General features: G+C 35.5%; 1 protein-coding gene across 1 annotated transcript in view; it reads right to left on the bottom strand.

Moving 5' to 3' along the window:
* Nucleotides 1–13,982, bottom strand: part of LOC107457140 (organic anion transporter 3) — a 106,372-nt gene that overhangs the window by 36,420 nt on the left and 55,970 nt on the right. The gene's annotated exons all lie outside the window — the stretch shown is intronic.

Genomic DNA, 13,982 nt, shown 5'->3' with positions numbered 1-13,982 from the left:
AACCCGTTGCAAACACAAATTATTATTTTTTGAGTGAAATAAATGAAAAAAATAATTTCCACTTTCTAATTCCGAATCCAAGGCGTTCTTTCGACCTAACTTTCACTGGGCTACAACACTGTTAGAAATTTCTCAGAAAAAAATGGCTGAATAACAATCTATTTAATCGTTATTTTACCGCGTTTGAACAAAACAGTCAAATAACCATAATTAAGATGGTAATGAAACTACTAACAGTGAGAAAAATCGTTTATTAACTATTTTTTACCTAAAACGGTTAAATAACAAGAATTTTATTGCACCCACAAAGCACACCTAATGAAGCAACTTAGTTCCTTGCAACGGCATACATATTATAGCCGAGGGAACTAATCTGTCAATCTCATGACCGACAGAACGGGGGTTCGAATCCCAGCTCTGACACCTCCATTCCCGCACATGAAGAATTTCCAGTGTCCTGCAACTCTCCAATTCCCATTATCTAACTAGAATCTTAGCTCCTATGTCCAATTAAATTTCTTTTTTCACGGTTTTAAAACCATGGTAGCTGTAAATGGTTTAAAAAACCGTATAGTTTTGTATTCACGATTTTATAACTATACTAGTTGTATACGGTTTTAAAACCGTAAAGGTGAAAAATGTTCTTTACCGTAAACTTTACGGTTAATCGGATGGATGGACTGCTGCCGGTTATTTCACTATAATTTCAGAATGAAAATTCTAACAGAGAAGGCCAAGTCACAAAATTATAGACGAATAAATAGGGGGACAAGGGGGCCTAATTGTAATGTTACTATATGTCATATTCTAAATATGTTTAACGGCACAGATCTTCTCTTATTATTCTATAATCATAGAATTTGGTCTAAAAGGAATGCGACAAAGAGTATTTGTACTAAATGATTGCTGAAGAACTTTGCATATTTGAACAAACTAAAAATAGTCTTAAAAACTAAACTCAGCGGCACGACAGCCCTAGAGGGCCAAGGCCTACTGTGCCCATCTCAGTTATCTTGACCTTGGGCTCCGGGGTGCAGAAGCAGATATTCCGGTCAGGTGGTCAGCCGAAAGCGGAGCCCCCAGTGTTTAGTTCCCAAGCATGCTTGGTACTCAAAAATAGTCTTATATTCTCTATAAATATTTCTGAAAATAATGGGAATTTTAGGCAAACATGATGATCATATTTAAATATGAAATCAATTTTCAAACGAATCCGCATAGCAAAAAGTTATACAACTATCTCTAAATGTCAACTCTAATGTAAGTAATGCACAAGGTGCTCCAAAATTGGATCAACGTAATCTGAGAGGGGATAAAAGGATTAGCGTTGCGAGGGTAAAATTCGCAAAACGCCCTGCAACTTTTGACAGCACGCTGAAAAAAATACTTTTAAAGATATTAAAAAATTAATTAACTTCAGAAATTATTATATTTGCACTAATTACTCTGATAAAAATGCAACAGTAAGGTGAAATTCCTATACAGGTTGTCCCAAAAGGTCGTTTACAAACTTAACATGCTGGTCTGTCATATCATGATGAACAAGATTTACATAGGAACTTGTGTCCGAAAATTAAAACTGCGACAGCTAGAGGGCGATAAGTGCACGAAAACGGGAGAGTGGGAAAAACAATCATTTCAGGCGTGGACGTTGAAGGAGAAGGATGAATGAGTTTAGTAACGCAGAAATGGCCGACATGCATTACGTATACGGCGCCGCTGATGGAAATGGACGAGCCGCGGCACGGACGTACCTTGAGCAAACAGATGTCATGTTTTGTTTGGACGATTGCACCGCAGATTATGTGAATCAGGTGCTTTCGTAGCATGTAGCCACATCGGTCGAGAACGTGCTACACGCACACCTGTCGTAGAGGAAACCGTGCTACAGGAGTATGCCATCAACCCGCAAAGAAGTCTCCGAGAAGGCGAACGTGTCTTGGGTGTAGCTCGTTCCACCATAATATGCATACTGCACGATGACATGCAACACCCTTACCACTTCCAAAAAGTACAGTCATTGTGCGCTGACGATTATCCCAAACGCATTGCATTCTCACGCTGGTATTTGCAACAGCGGGTCGCACAGCCAGATTTTCCATCATGTATTTTGTTTTCTGATCAATCCTGCTTTACACGGGATGGTGTCGTGAACCTGCACAACATGCACGTATGGGCGCATGAAAACCCAAGATGTACACGTGCCCATGCACATCAACAACGTTTCAGCGTAAACGTTTGGGCTGGTATTATCGGTGACATGTTGATTGGCCCTTACCTTCTACCTGAACGCCTCGACGGAAATACCTATTGCATTTTTTTAGAAAGAGTTTTGCCAGATATGATGGGTGACGTTCCAGCCGCTACACGCCGAAACATCTGGTTTCAGCATGATTTAGTGCCTGCCCACTTTAGCTACGCTGTTCGAGAATACCTGGATAGGATTTATCCTAATCACTGGATCGGTAGAGGCGGACCAGTCCCATGGCCGCCGCGATCCTCCGACCTGACTCCCCTGGATTTCTACCTGGGGGACACATGAAGTCCATATTGTACGAGACACCTGTAACATCGGACATGGATCTTATCGCCCGGATCGCGGAAGCGACAGCACGTGTCCGTGACACTCCTGGCCAATTTGAACGAGTTCGTGAATCCATGCGCCGACGCTGTGAAACGTGCATTGTGGCGAATGGAAGGAATTTTGAGCATTTGCTGTGATGTAATCTTTTATAATAAAAATCATATTAACACCGCTATCGATATAATTTTTTTTCTCCTCGTCCAAACTTGCACTTATCGCCATCTAGCGGTCTCAGTTTTAATTTTCTCACACAAGTTCCTATGTAAACCTTGTTCATCATGATATGACAGACCAGCATGTTAAGTTTGTAAACGACCTTTTGGGACACCCTGTATATATTTCTGAAATATAAATTTAAAAGTTACATTAAAAAATATTTTTTTTAACATATTTTTCACTACATTGTACTCTTGTCGGTTCAAAAAGTAAATTATAATGTTTGGAATAATTATGAATACTTAATTTGGGCGATATTAAAACTGCCTACACATGTTTTACTTGAAAATTTAATTTTGACATTAGGCCAAAGATCATGGTTTTCTGGCCCACTGTGCAATGGGTTAAATTAAACGATATATTATATAAATATAGAATATTTATTATATCAGGTATTATATTTGTATATTATAATAATTAAACCAAATTATAAGACGGACTGTAGTGTTTTAATAATGACATGTGTTGCACTTGTTTATAGGCAATACTTTTACATTTAAACATACATGTAATGAGTTTTTATTCAGGAAATTTTTTTATTTAGTTCTTATTCGTATTTATTTTTAACGCATTGCATTACAATGTTAACCAATTGATACACGAACGTAAACAAGTGCAAACCGGTTTCAGTCGCGTAAAAGCAATCAAGTTTTATAGTATCATCTGATAATTAAGATTTTACACAGAATCTTATAGTGCGTCTAATAATTTGGCCAGAGACTGTAGGAAAATATTTAAAAAAAAACTTAATGTCAGCCTAATTTCTATAGGTTCCACATATGTTTAAAACTCTTTTATACGTGTTTAGCACAAAATTTAGATGTCTTTTATGAACATGAGTTTCTCTCATTAGGAAATCACTTTTTAAAGTTAGATTTGGAATTTTTTCAACAATATCTATGTTTGCTTTTTTTTAAATTTAATTTGAGACAATGAATTAAAATAAAAATTACTGTAGAATTACAACAATACTTATACATTTAAAGAAATATCAGAGAAGTGCGTATAAAATATCATTGTTACACATTGTTAACAAAAATATAGTAATTGTTGAGAATTGTAGCAAAGGTTTAGGAAAAATTTAATGCTCATTCTTCTTTGAGCTATATTCGGAAAAGGTTGTCAATTCGACTACGATTTTCAAAACCTTTTAAAAAAGTGTATGAATTGTATGAGTGAATTGTATCACTGAACAGTGGTTTCTTACTGGCTTAAGAAGAGGATGAAGTTTCCTCTCTATAAAAGAGCCATTGTTAATCACTGGTTACACCAGTTGAAAAAACATCCTCGACCATTAAGTAAGCATAAAATTCACATTTTCTTTATAGCTTAATTCATTTAGCTAAAATTCAAGCGAGGTAATTCAAATGTATGCGGTCAATAGTTATGATAAAATATGAAGAATGTCCTTTAGTTGAAAATATGTAAGTATTTCTTGCATATGTTTGACTGAAAATAATGAATTTTATATTTTATAACCGTCGTTGTGAACAGTCGACCCAATTTTTGGTTTTACGACTACTAATGTTCAACTCAGTAGCCTTGTCATTTTGAACCCAATCCGGAAGACAAGGGAACTCTTGGATTATGTATCGGGAGAAACTTGCCTTTATGGAGGAATTTTTGATGAAACTAACCAGCATTACATAAAGAGGAAAACCACAAAAACCTCATGGCAAGGGAACTCTAACCGATGATCTGTTTACCACTAATGATATTTTACGTCAGCACTGTGGTCGGTGCGAGCCAGATGCGGAATTTGTACCGACCAACTATCTCTGGAATTTGAACCCCGTTCACCTCATTTGAAGACAATTTATATCTTCAAATCTATCAAAAAATTCTTGTTACATTTTGTTGGAAAGAAAAATTTCTTCTTACACTTCGCAAAAAAAAAAAAAAAAAAAAAAAAAAAAAGGAGGAAGAAAAAAAGAAAAATTTCTTCTTGCATTTCGCCGAAAAAAAGAAGAAAAGAAAATTTCTCCTGACATTTTGCCGAAAAAAAGAAGAAAAAAAAATCCGACAGGCCTCCTTGTGGTACACCCTGGGTAACGCTAAACCTGTGTAGCAACGTTGCTTTGCTTCTTCCTTTTCTTTTTAACGTTTGGAAATTGCATTTACAATGGCAAAGAAAAGGCTGCTTATTATGAACGCTTATATTATCCTTATAATTCCACTTTTATCGGAGTTTTATTTTTATTAGGAATCGTTTTTAATTCGTGGTAGATTGTATAATGATGTCAGAAGACACCATTTGATTTTTTTCTATTGTAACTTTTAAATTTATATTTCAGAAATATATATAGGAATTTCACCTTACTGTTGCATTTTCTGAAATTATAGTGCAATTTTTCAATTTGTTGGATTAGTTAATGCTCTTGACAAACTTATACTAGTTTATATCTTATCATTTGACATTTAACAATGTTTGAATCACTTTCAAAACTTATCTCCAAAAAGTTCCACGAGGTAATGAGTTAAACTTTTTTTTCTTTCTTTTTTGTCTTTGATGTTTCTTCTTTCGAAAAAACCTGCCCCATTTTGACCAGATTGCAAAGGTGGACTAAATGTACCGAAAAACAAAAATTATGTTTTTTTCTTCATGTTTTCGAGTTATTTTGTAATCTTACTTCGGAAATATAATTTGCTTTTCATTTTTAATATAAAATTACGAAAATTATTGTATTTTCATTGCTATATTTAATTTTAAATGTACTATATTATTTTTTTTTAAATTTTGCTCTCCATATTTCAGCCGTCATTTTGTTTGCTTTTTTTGGTATTTTTAGTGTATTTCAAAATTTCAACTATGAATTCAATTTACCTGCACATAAAAACCCCCAAATTTTGAAAAAATTTTTATCGAAATACAAATTTGCTGGCCCACTGTACATTGATACACAAACGTAAATAAGTGCAAACCGGTTTCAGCTGTGTAAAAACAATAAAGCTCTATAGTATCACCTGATAATAAGATTTTACCTAGAATCTTATAGAATAATATGGTCAGCAGGGACTGTAATTAGATCAGTCTGTAAAAAAATTAGAGATATCTGGTAGGAATGAATAGGACTACTGGCTTTATCACCCAACTTTATGAATAAACAACTATGTAGGTTAATAATCTCTTGAATTCATTCGATTCGACAGCCAAATATGTTGACAAAAAGTCCCGTTCCATGAAACTTTTTTTTTCTTATTTAAAACATTTAAAAATGAGTCATATATAGTTAATAAATTATAAGGCACTTTTACTATAAATTAAAGCCTTTAAGCAAAAGTTTGAAGAACAACTATCTATTTTTATTCCGTAAAAAAATTTGGAGTGCACTAATAAAAATTCTGCAAGAAGTATGAAGTACAAAAAAGTCTAAATTTTGATTTCTTTACTGCTTCGCTAATATTTGTTTAATATCATGAAGCATACTAACATTTTTGTCTAAAATAAAACCAAATGTTAAAAACAGAATAAAAGAAGACGCCATCAAAATTTATCAAATCTACACTGCGGTGTGTGGGACAAAAAACATTGTGTATTCGTAAAATTTTCTTATAAGACTCGGAATTATATATTTGAATTTCTGTAGAGGTTTTAAATGGTAGTAGTACTATCTTTAGTGTATTTTATTTTTTGGTTATGATACCTGTCACGCTTTTAGCTATGAGGATTAAATAGAAATGACAAAAGTGGAATAACATTTATCTGAAAAAGAAAATTAATTTCATCGAGTTAATTTAGATCATGAAAGAAAAAAATTTCGAATATTATAAAACCTGCCACTATTATCATAAATATGACTTTCTTACTAATTCATATTTTTTTCTTCGAGGTTCCAATACTTCCAAGTTTCAACAGGTAGATGGAATGTTATATTTAAAATAAATTTGTTGGCTTTTTAAAAAAACAGAAAATTTTAGTTTGAAATAAAAGTATTTTGAGTTTCAGCTGACTACCTATTTAAATTCGTAGTTTTATAGCTTCAAAAACTCAAGCACCTTAGATAACTATCTTATAAAAATATGAGTTCCCATAAATAATTTTTTTAACTGTTGAATTCGGATAAGCGTCATTTCACGATGGTCTAATTGAATCTATTAAAATTACAGAAGAATTATGTACTTGAAACTTTCAAACTTGTACTTGAACTTAACGAATGTGTAAGATTAAAAATTTCAGGTTGATAAATGAAAATCTCTATTAGTAAAAAAATGTAAAGATATATATTATTTTTATATAATATATATAATATCTTCATATAATAGTTAGATTAAAAATTAATAAACTAGGCGGACCGTATAACACCTCACGTTTGGGAATTATTACCTTCGTAAGTATTAGAAAAAACAGCTTTAGGTTGAGCAATATTAGCCTGAAGTGTAAAATGTCGCATCTTAGGTGTATAAATTAATACTTCTAAAAATGCATATATACTTGAGGATACGAAATAATAACCTAAAGTAGAACATGGAAAACCTCACGTTAATAAAAAATAACCTTTCCAAGTGTCAAAAAATGCACTTGAAGTTAATCTATAATAACAAGAAGTGTAAAATGGCACACCTTAGGTAGATAACTAAATACCACTATAAGCATAAAAATCTGTACTTGATGTTGAAAAATATTTACCTGAGGTAGAACATAAAACACCTCATGTTAGTAAAAAATTACCTTTCCAACTATCAAAAATTACAATTGTGGTAGGTTTAAAATACCCAGAAGTATAAAACGACACAATAGGTTGATAAATAAATTCCTCTCCAAGCATAAAAATTGATACCCGAGGTTGAAAAATAATTACGAACATAAGGAACATGAGGTCGAACATATTGCACCTCACGTTAGTAAAAATTTACCTTTTCAACTGTCAAAAAATAAATTTGAGGCAGATTTATAACAACCTGAAGTGCCGGCCAGGTGGCCGAGCGATTAGCGTGCCTGACTGCGAAGCCATAGGCTGCGGGTTCGAATCCCGCTTTGAGCATGGATGTTTCTCTCTCTCTTCGTGCTGTCCTCTGTTGTGTGTGTGTATGATGTGTGAATGTGGCCCACCCTATAAATGGGTTTGTGGCAGTGTGGCGTGGGCAATGTTGCTCGCCTCCGTGACTTTGGCTCACAGGTGCCCACTGGGTAACGCGAAATGAGCAACAATTCTGGCATAGTATAGGCAAAGATTCAAATTCAGTGCCTGCCATTGGAAAAAAAATAATAACCTTAAGTGTAAACGAAATACCTTTATAAATACTTCCACATAACACTTGAATAAATACTTCCATAAGTGTAACAGAATAACAGGTTGATAAGTAATAACCTACGATGGAAAACGAAACACCTTAAAGTAGTAAATATCTACCTCTTCACAGATGTAAAATGAAACACCTCAGGTTGATACACATATACCTCTGGAGGTATATTTAAGGTATTCACTTGCATCCTTTTCAGTCCCGCAGTGGACTGATCGTTAAGACTTGGTTCCCAGCAGATCACCGAAGTCAAGCATCATTGGCTACGGTCAGTGTGCGGGTGGGTGACCACTTGGATCAGTCTGCGTAGGGACCGAGGGTGTACGGTATCGGAAATCGTTAAACTGTGCTACCGTAAAGTGCTCGACTTCGCGCGCAGGTCGTCGGGCTACCGAAGCGGGGGTGCCATCCCCTCCGCAGAGGATCAAAATTGTGATGGCATGTCTTCGGATCATCCTCCGGGATGTTTCCCAGACCGTCGCCAATAGCCCATTGTGCAGCTCTAGTGCGACGTAAATTAACAACAACAACAACAGCATCCTTTTCAACCAAATGACGTATTTAAATAGCAAACGTAGCCTTGTAATTTTGAGCAACATGGAAGACTTGACAGATTTAACGTTGTTGTTATTGTTACTTTACGTCGCACTAGAGCTGCACAATGGGCTATTGGCGACGGTCTGGGAAACATCCCGGAGGATGATCCGAAGACATGCCATCACAATTTTGATCCTCTGCGGAGGGGATGGCACCCCCGCTTCGGTAGCCCGACGACCTGCGCGCGAAGTCGAGCACTTTACGGTAGCACAGTTTAACGAGGACCAATACCGCACACCCTCGGTCCCTACGCAGACTGATCCAAGTGGTCACCCACCCGCACACTGACCGTAGCCAGTGATGCTTGACTTCGGTGATCTGCTGGGAACCGTGTCTTAACGATCAGTCTACTGCGGGACAGATTCAACGTGCATCGGTCACCATTTACTGCCGGTGGGAATCGAACCCACGATATCTTGGGCATGAGCTCAGTGCCCTACCAACCAGGCTATCCCGATCCTTCATAGGGTTACTTTTACATCCGTCGTTCGTACCGCCATGGCTCAGGGGATAGAGTGTTCACCTTCCAATGAGGTGAACCGGGTTCGAATCCCAGCGATAGCTGGTAGATACGAAAGTCCCGCAGTGGACTGATCATTAAGACACGGTTCCCAGCAGATCACTGCGGGCGGGTGGGTGACCACTTGAAACACTTTGCGTAGGGAACGAGGGTGTGCGGTATGGGTCCTCGTTAAACTGTTCTACCGTAAAGTGCTCCACTTCGCGTGCAGGTCGTTGGACTACCGAAGCAGGGGTGCCATCCCCTCTGCAGATTTTCAAAATTGTGATGGCTTGTCTTCAGATCATCCTTAAGGATGTTTCCCAGACAGTCGCCAATAGCCCATTGTGCAACTCTAGTGTGACGTAAATTAACTACAACTATATTTTAATTGCCTTGTATCCCTGACGAATTTCAACGCAATATTTATTTAATTGTTATTTCCAAGAGAATGATTAATTGAAATTATTATATTTCATATCGTTTTGCAGTTTCCCGCATAGTAATTGAAATGAGGTAACAGCTCAGAGAAATTTAGGTTACCACTTTTATTATGAGGATACTAATTATGGAACGAAATCACACGATCTGAAAATTGCCAATGGAAGAATTTTAAGCCGTTATTATTTCAATATGTGATTATATTACATTTCATTTTGTATATGATCTACCACAACGTCTGGTGTGGTAGATCAACGTCTCTACAGAGGGCGTCAACGTCTCTGCAGAGGGGATGGCATCCCCTCTGCAGAGGATCAAAATTGTGATGGCATGCCTTCGGATCATCCTCAGGGATGTTTCCCAGACCGTCACCAATAGCCCACTGTGCAGCTCTAGTATGACGTAAATGAACTACAACAACAACAACATCCGTCGTTGAACAGCCGACCCAGTTTTGGGTTTGCAACTACTAATGTTCAATGCCGTAGCTGTGTCATTTTTAACCGCTCCAGAAGACAAGAAAACTGCTGGACCAGTACCCCCAGAGGTAATGATTGTTATAGGAACGTGGAAGACTTTGCGATCAGACAGATTTAAAGTCCATCAGTCACCATTTACCTTCTTCGACCAGCCAGGGATCGAACTCTTGGACATGGACCCATTGCCCTACCAACCAGGCTATCCTGGGCTTCACATGGTTACTTGAAATTTCTAGCCAAAGAACCAGAAACATTACTGTCTCGCTAACTGTATAATTGTAGTATCCGTATCACAGATAACAGTGGCCTATAGACTTAATGCAGGTGTCTGGTACATTAAGCTCCCTTTAGACTGGAAACTGCAAAAAAGACTGTTTCGCAAGGTACCGAACCGAGAATACCACCTGTCTTGGAAAGAGAATTCTTTTCAGCGATAACTCGAAATGTGTTCTCATCTAGAGAGAAACTGGGAGTCGATATCGGCTCTCTAACATTGTCGAAAAGGACCACTCTGATCAGTAGTCCCCATCCCCCCCCCAAGCTCTTGGGCAAATTCTAAATTCCCCCCCCCCAAACTATTCGTTTTATTTAGTGTAAAAATGCCTCCCCCAAGCTTTAAGTGGGCGCATCGGCCGCCCACCTCCCCCCCCCCTGGTGGGGGCCCCTGACTCTGATCTAGGCGGTCTGATGCAGTCCCTGCACCCCATATGAGATTTTTCCAAGAAGCTTATGGACCAATTTTCATCTTCATGGACGAATACATCCAATCAGAGGATATTCAACGATTGGAGTGGCCTTCGATGTCCCCAGACCGTAATCCCGTTCGTGGTAATATTTTTTAAATGAAATTTCATGCCATTTTAGGACGACAGGCACCAATTTTAGTTCAGTGGGTTTACTAGTTATTTTATAATTAATATTTGAAATCACTCGATTAGCCACGCCCCCCAATATGCGGTCTTCCAATATTGGTTGATGACGTCAGCATACAAGACACCTTCCAACAGTGAAAGGGCGTGCCGCACTTAGTAGAACATTGATAAAATTTCTCAAAAATAACTCCAAGCACTTACAAGTATTGTTTTATATTTAAATCACCATATAAAATATTTTTAGAGTACCAAGAAGTGAAAAATGACAGGATCGGTACCAAGCAATAAAACGTGCTGACAAAAAAAAAAAAATCGTGAACTGACTGAAACTTTATTATTTTGTCACTATAAGGCCATTTTACAGTACTTAATAGTAGTTTAACTTTATAAGATTGTTTTGCTTTTGATTAAACTTCTGTGAAGGAAAAATTCATAATTAAAATGTTTCTGAAATGCGTATTAGATTACTTCTTTTCCTTATTTGAAATGAAAGAATTTCATTCTTTGAGAATAGTCATGAACAGGTTGTTCCTTTCAAAGATCTTTTTTTTCATTTCATTAAACGACTTATATCGTTTTGTTCTGTTTTAACTTCTCCATCTAAACCTGTGTACTTTTGTTGTTGTTTTCCAGTGGCGCCATCTATGGCGGAGAATTCGTATTCTGCCATACCCATACGTCACACCCATTTATAGGGCGGAAGCATTCATTCATCCGAAGATCGTAATTTTGACCTGAACCAGGGAACGATCAATCTCCGATTCAGTACCCTCAACGGTATAATTTGTTATGGAAACATAGAGGACTTTGTGACCCGACAGATTCAACGCGCATCAGTCACCATTTACTACACGGGAAGTCTTCGGCCGGCTGGATTCGAACTGCTGTCCTCACGAACGCGAGTCCAGCACCCTGCCAACCAGGCCCTATGTACATTTGTTTTTTACTTTATTTAAAAATATTTTATTTTATTTTTGCATAGTTCGGCGGCGTAAAAAGTTATTAAAAAATGAAAGGGGCTTAAAATTATTTGCATCTGTTCTTAAAAAATTTAAATAAAATATTTTCGAAGTGAATAATAAAAAATATAGAGAAAAACATTTTTAGAAAACTTATTTCCCTAAAACTTTTTAATTTAAAACCTTATAAATTTCAATTACCTGTGCCTGCGATCAAACCATAATGAAATTTTTTTTTTGCAACAATTTATACTTTTATGTATGCTATTAAAAAAAATAAACCAACAGTAATTAAAAAAAATTATTTTATTTTATAACCGTCGTTAAACAGCCGACCCAATTTTTTGGGTTAAGACTACTAACGTTCCACTCCGTAGCTTTGAACCCAATCCAAAGGACAAGCGTACTCCTGGATCAAGTATTGGGAGAAATTTGCCTTCGAGGAGGACTTTCTTGATTGTACTGAAACGTATTTGCGTTACATAGTGAAGAAAACCACGAAAAACTCCCACGGTTAGCCTAATGGCAGGGGGGACTCTAACTCATGATACGTGTACATAATTATCTATTTTCTAATGTTATTCAGGTTTTAAAAAATAAAGGTTGAAGAATTATTTGTATCTCTAGTAAAAAACTTAAAATTCTTAATTATAGACCAGTTTACTTATAACACTTGACAAAACAAATACTTCTGAATAAAAAAAAAAATATCAATTCTCAAATCAAATATCCTTCTCTGTCTATATTATTTCTAAAAGTTAACGAAACTTTGTCAAAAATAAAATAAAACACCTTTGTAAACAACATCATTATACCCTATGGGAAGTTTTCTTTATTTTTGTTGGTTTACACCATTTAGACCTCATACAAAACCCCTGTCTCTTTTTGAGTCACGTGACTTCAGTTTAGTTTTAAGTTAAGGTCTTAAAAAATTCTGATAATGTCGAGTTGATATTCGAGAGTTTTAAGCTATAGACTATTCAAAATAATCACATAATGTTTATTATTGATTATGGTTTTCTGATTTGTGCCTATTTAAAATGTCTTCAAATATAATTCATTACGATAATATAATAAGTGCGTAACAGACAAATAATGAAAGAAAAAAGACTAGAAAAAAGAACAATAATGATTAGAAAAAAGAACAATAATGATTAGAAAAAAGAACAATAAGTATCTTTTTCAGTATCAAGTTTAAAAAGAAAAATGCTCCTTACTTTTCGTAAATAAAGATAAAAAAATCTTTTCTTTTTCTTCTTATCTTCAAGTTTTACTTGTTCTCTAGTTTTTCTGCAAGCAATATTTCCTCTATTTGTCATTTAAAAAAAAAATCTTGAGTTGAGGTGTGAAATTATCGGGCAGCTGCATTGTATACATATTTAAGCCAAAAATTTTAATGGGGGACATTTTCTTTTAAATTAATAATCCCTACAGCCAACTAGAACATTCTCTCAATTTACCAGACCAATCTTGTTCAGAATGTTAAAGAGTGTCTTATCTTCAAAAACTAAAAGGCATATTTGAATATTAAGCAGTAATCATGCTTGAATAAATGCCTGTGTACTAAAATTGTACACCAGTTTCTCAGCAGCTTATTTTTAGAGGATATTAAATTAATAATCGTCCATACGTAAATTCGTAAAAGAAAAATCTATTACACTTCTTTAAATTCCATAACATGCTGGTACCTAAAACTTAATTTTTTGTACACCATTGTACATTATTCAGAATATATAAAATATAATTAGACAGCTGAACAAATATTACAATTGTAGGTGTTAGCAAAATACTAAAATAAAAAGTAACTTTTAGCTTGTATATTTTCAATAGAAAATATGTTAGTTTGATTTTAAAAAAAGAGCCTTGATATAAATAAATTTTTTTAAATTTAATTTTTTGAGGACCATTTCTTTAGAAAAAATATATTTTTTCTCTCCAGGTCAAACTATTTTGTGACAAAAATGGTCCACTTTAACAAAAACAGAAAAAAAAACTCTAAAACTTACAGTCATCTAACAAATTAAAAATGCAATCCTATCTTGGACGCAACTTGACACAGAGCAACATCAGAAAATTTATCACGTTTGACTGAGT

Source organism: Parasteatoda tepidariorum, chromosome 8 (assembly GCF_982258835.1).
Source record: "Parasteatoda tepidariorum strain Cologne lab strain chromosome 8, Ptep-v5.0, whole genome shotgun sequence".
In the NCBI taxonomy this organism is placed as follows: Eukaryota; Metazoa; Arthropoda; class Arachnida; order Araneae; family Theridiidae; genus Parasteatoda; species Parasteatoda tepidariorum.
The sequence above is the reverse complement of the archived record's forward strand: the minus strand, read 5'-3'. Positions and strand labels throughout refer to the sequence as shown.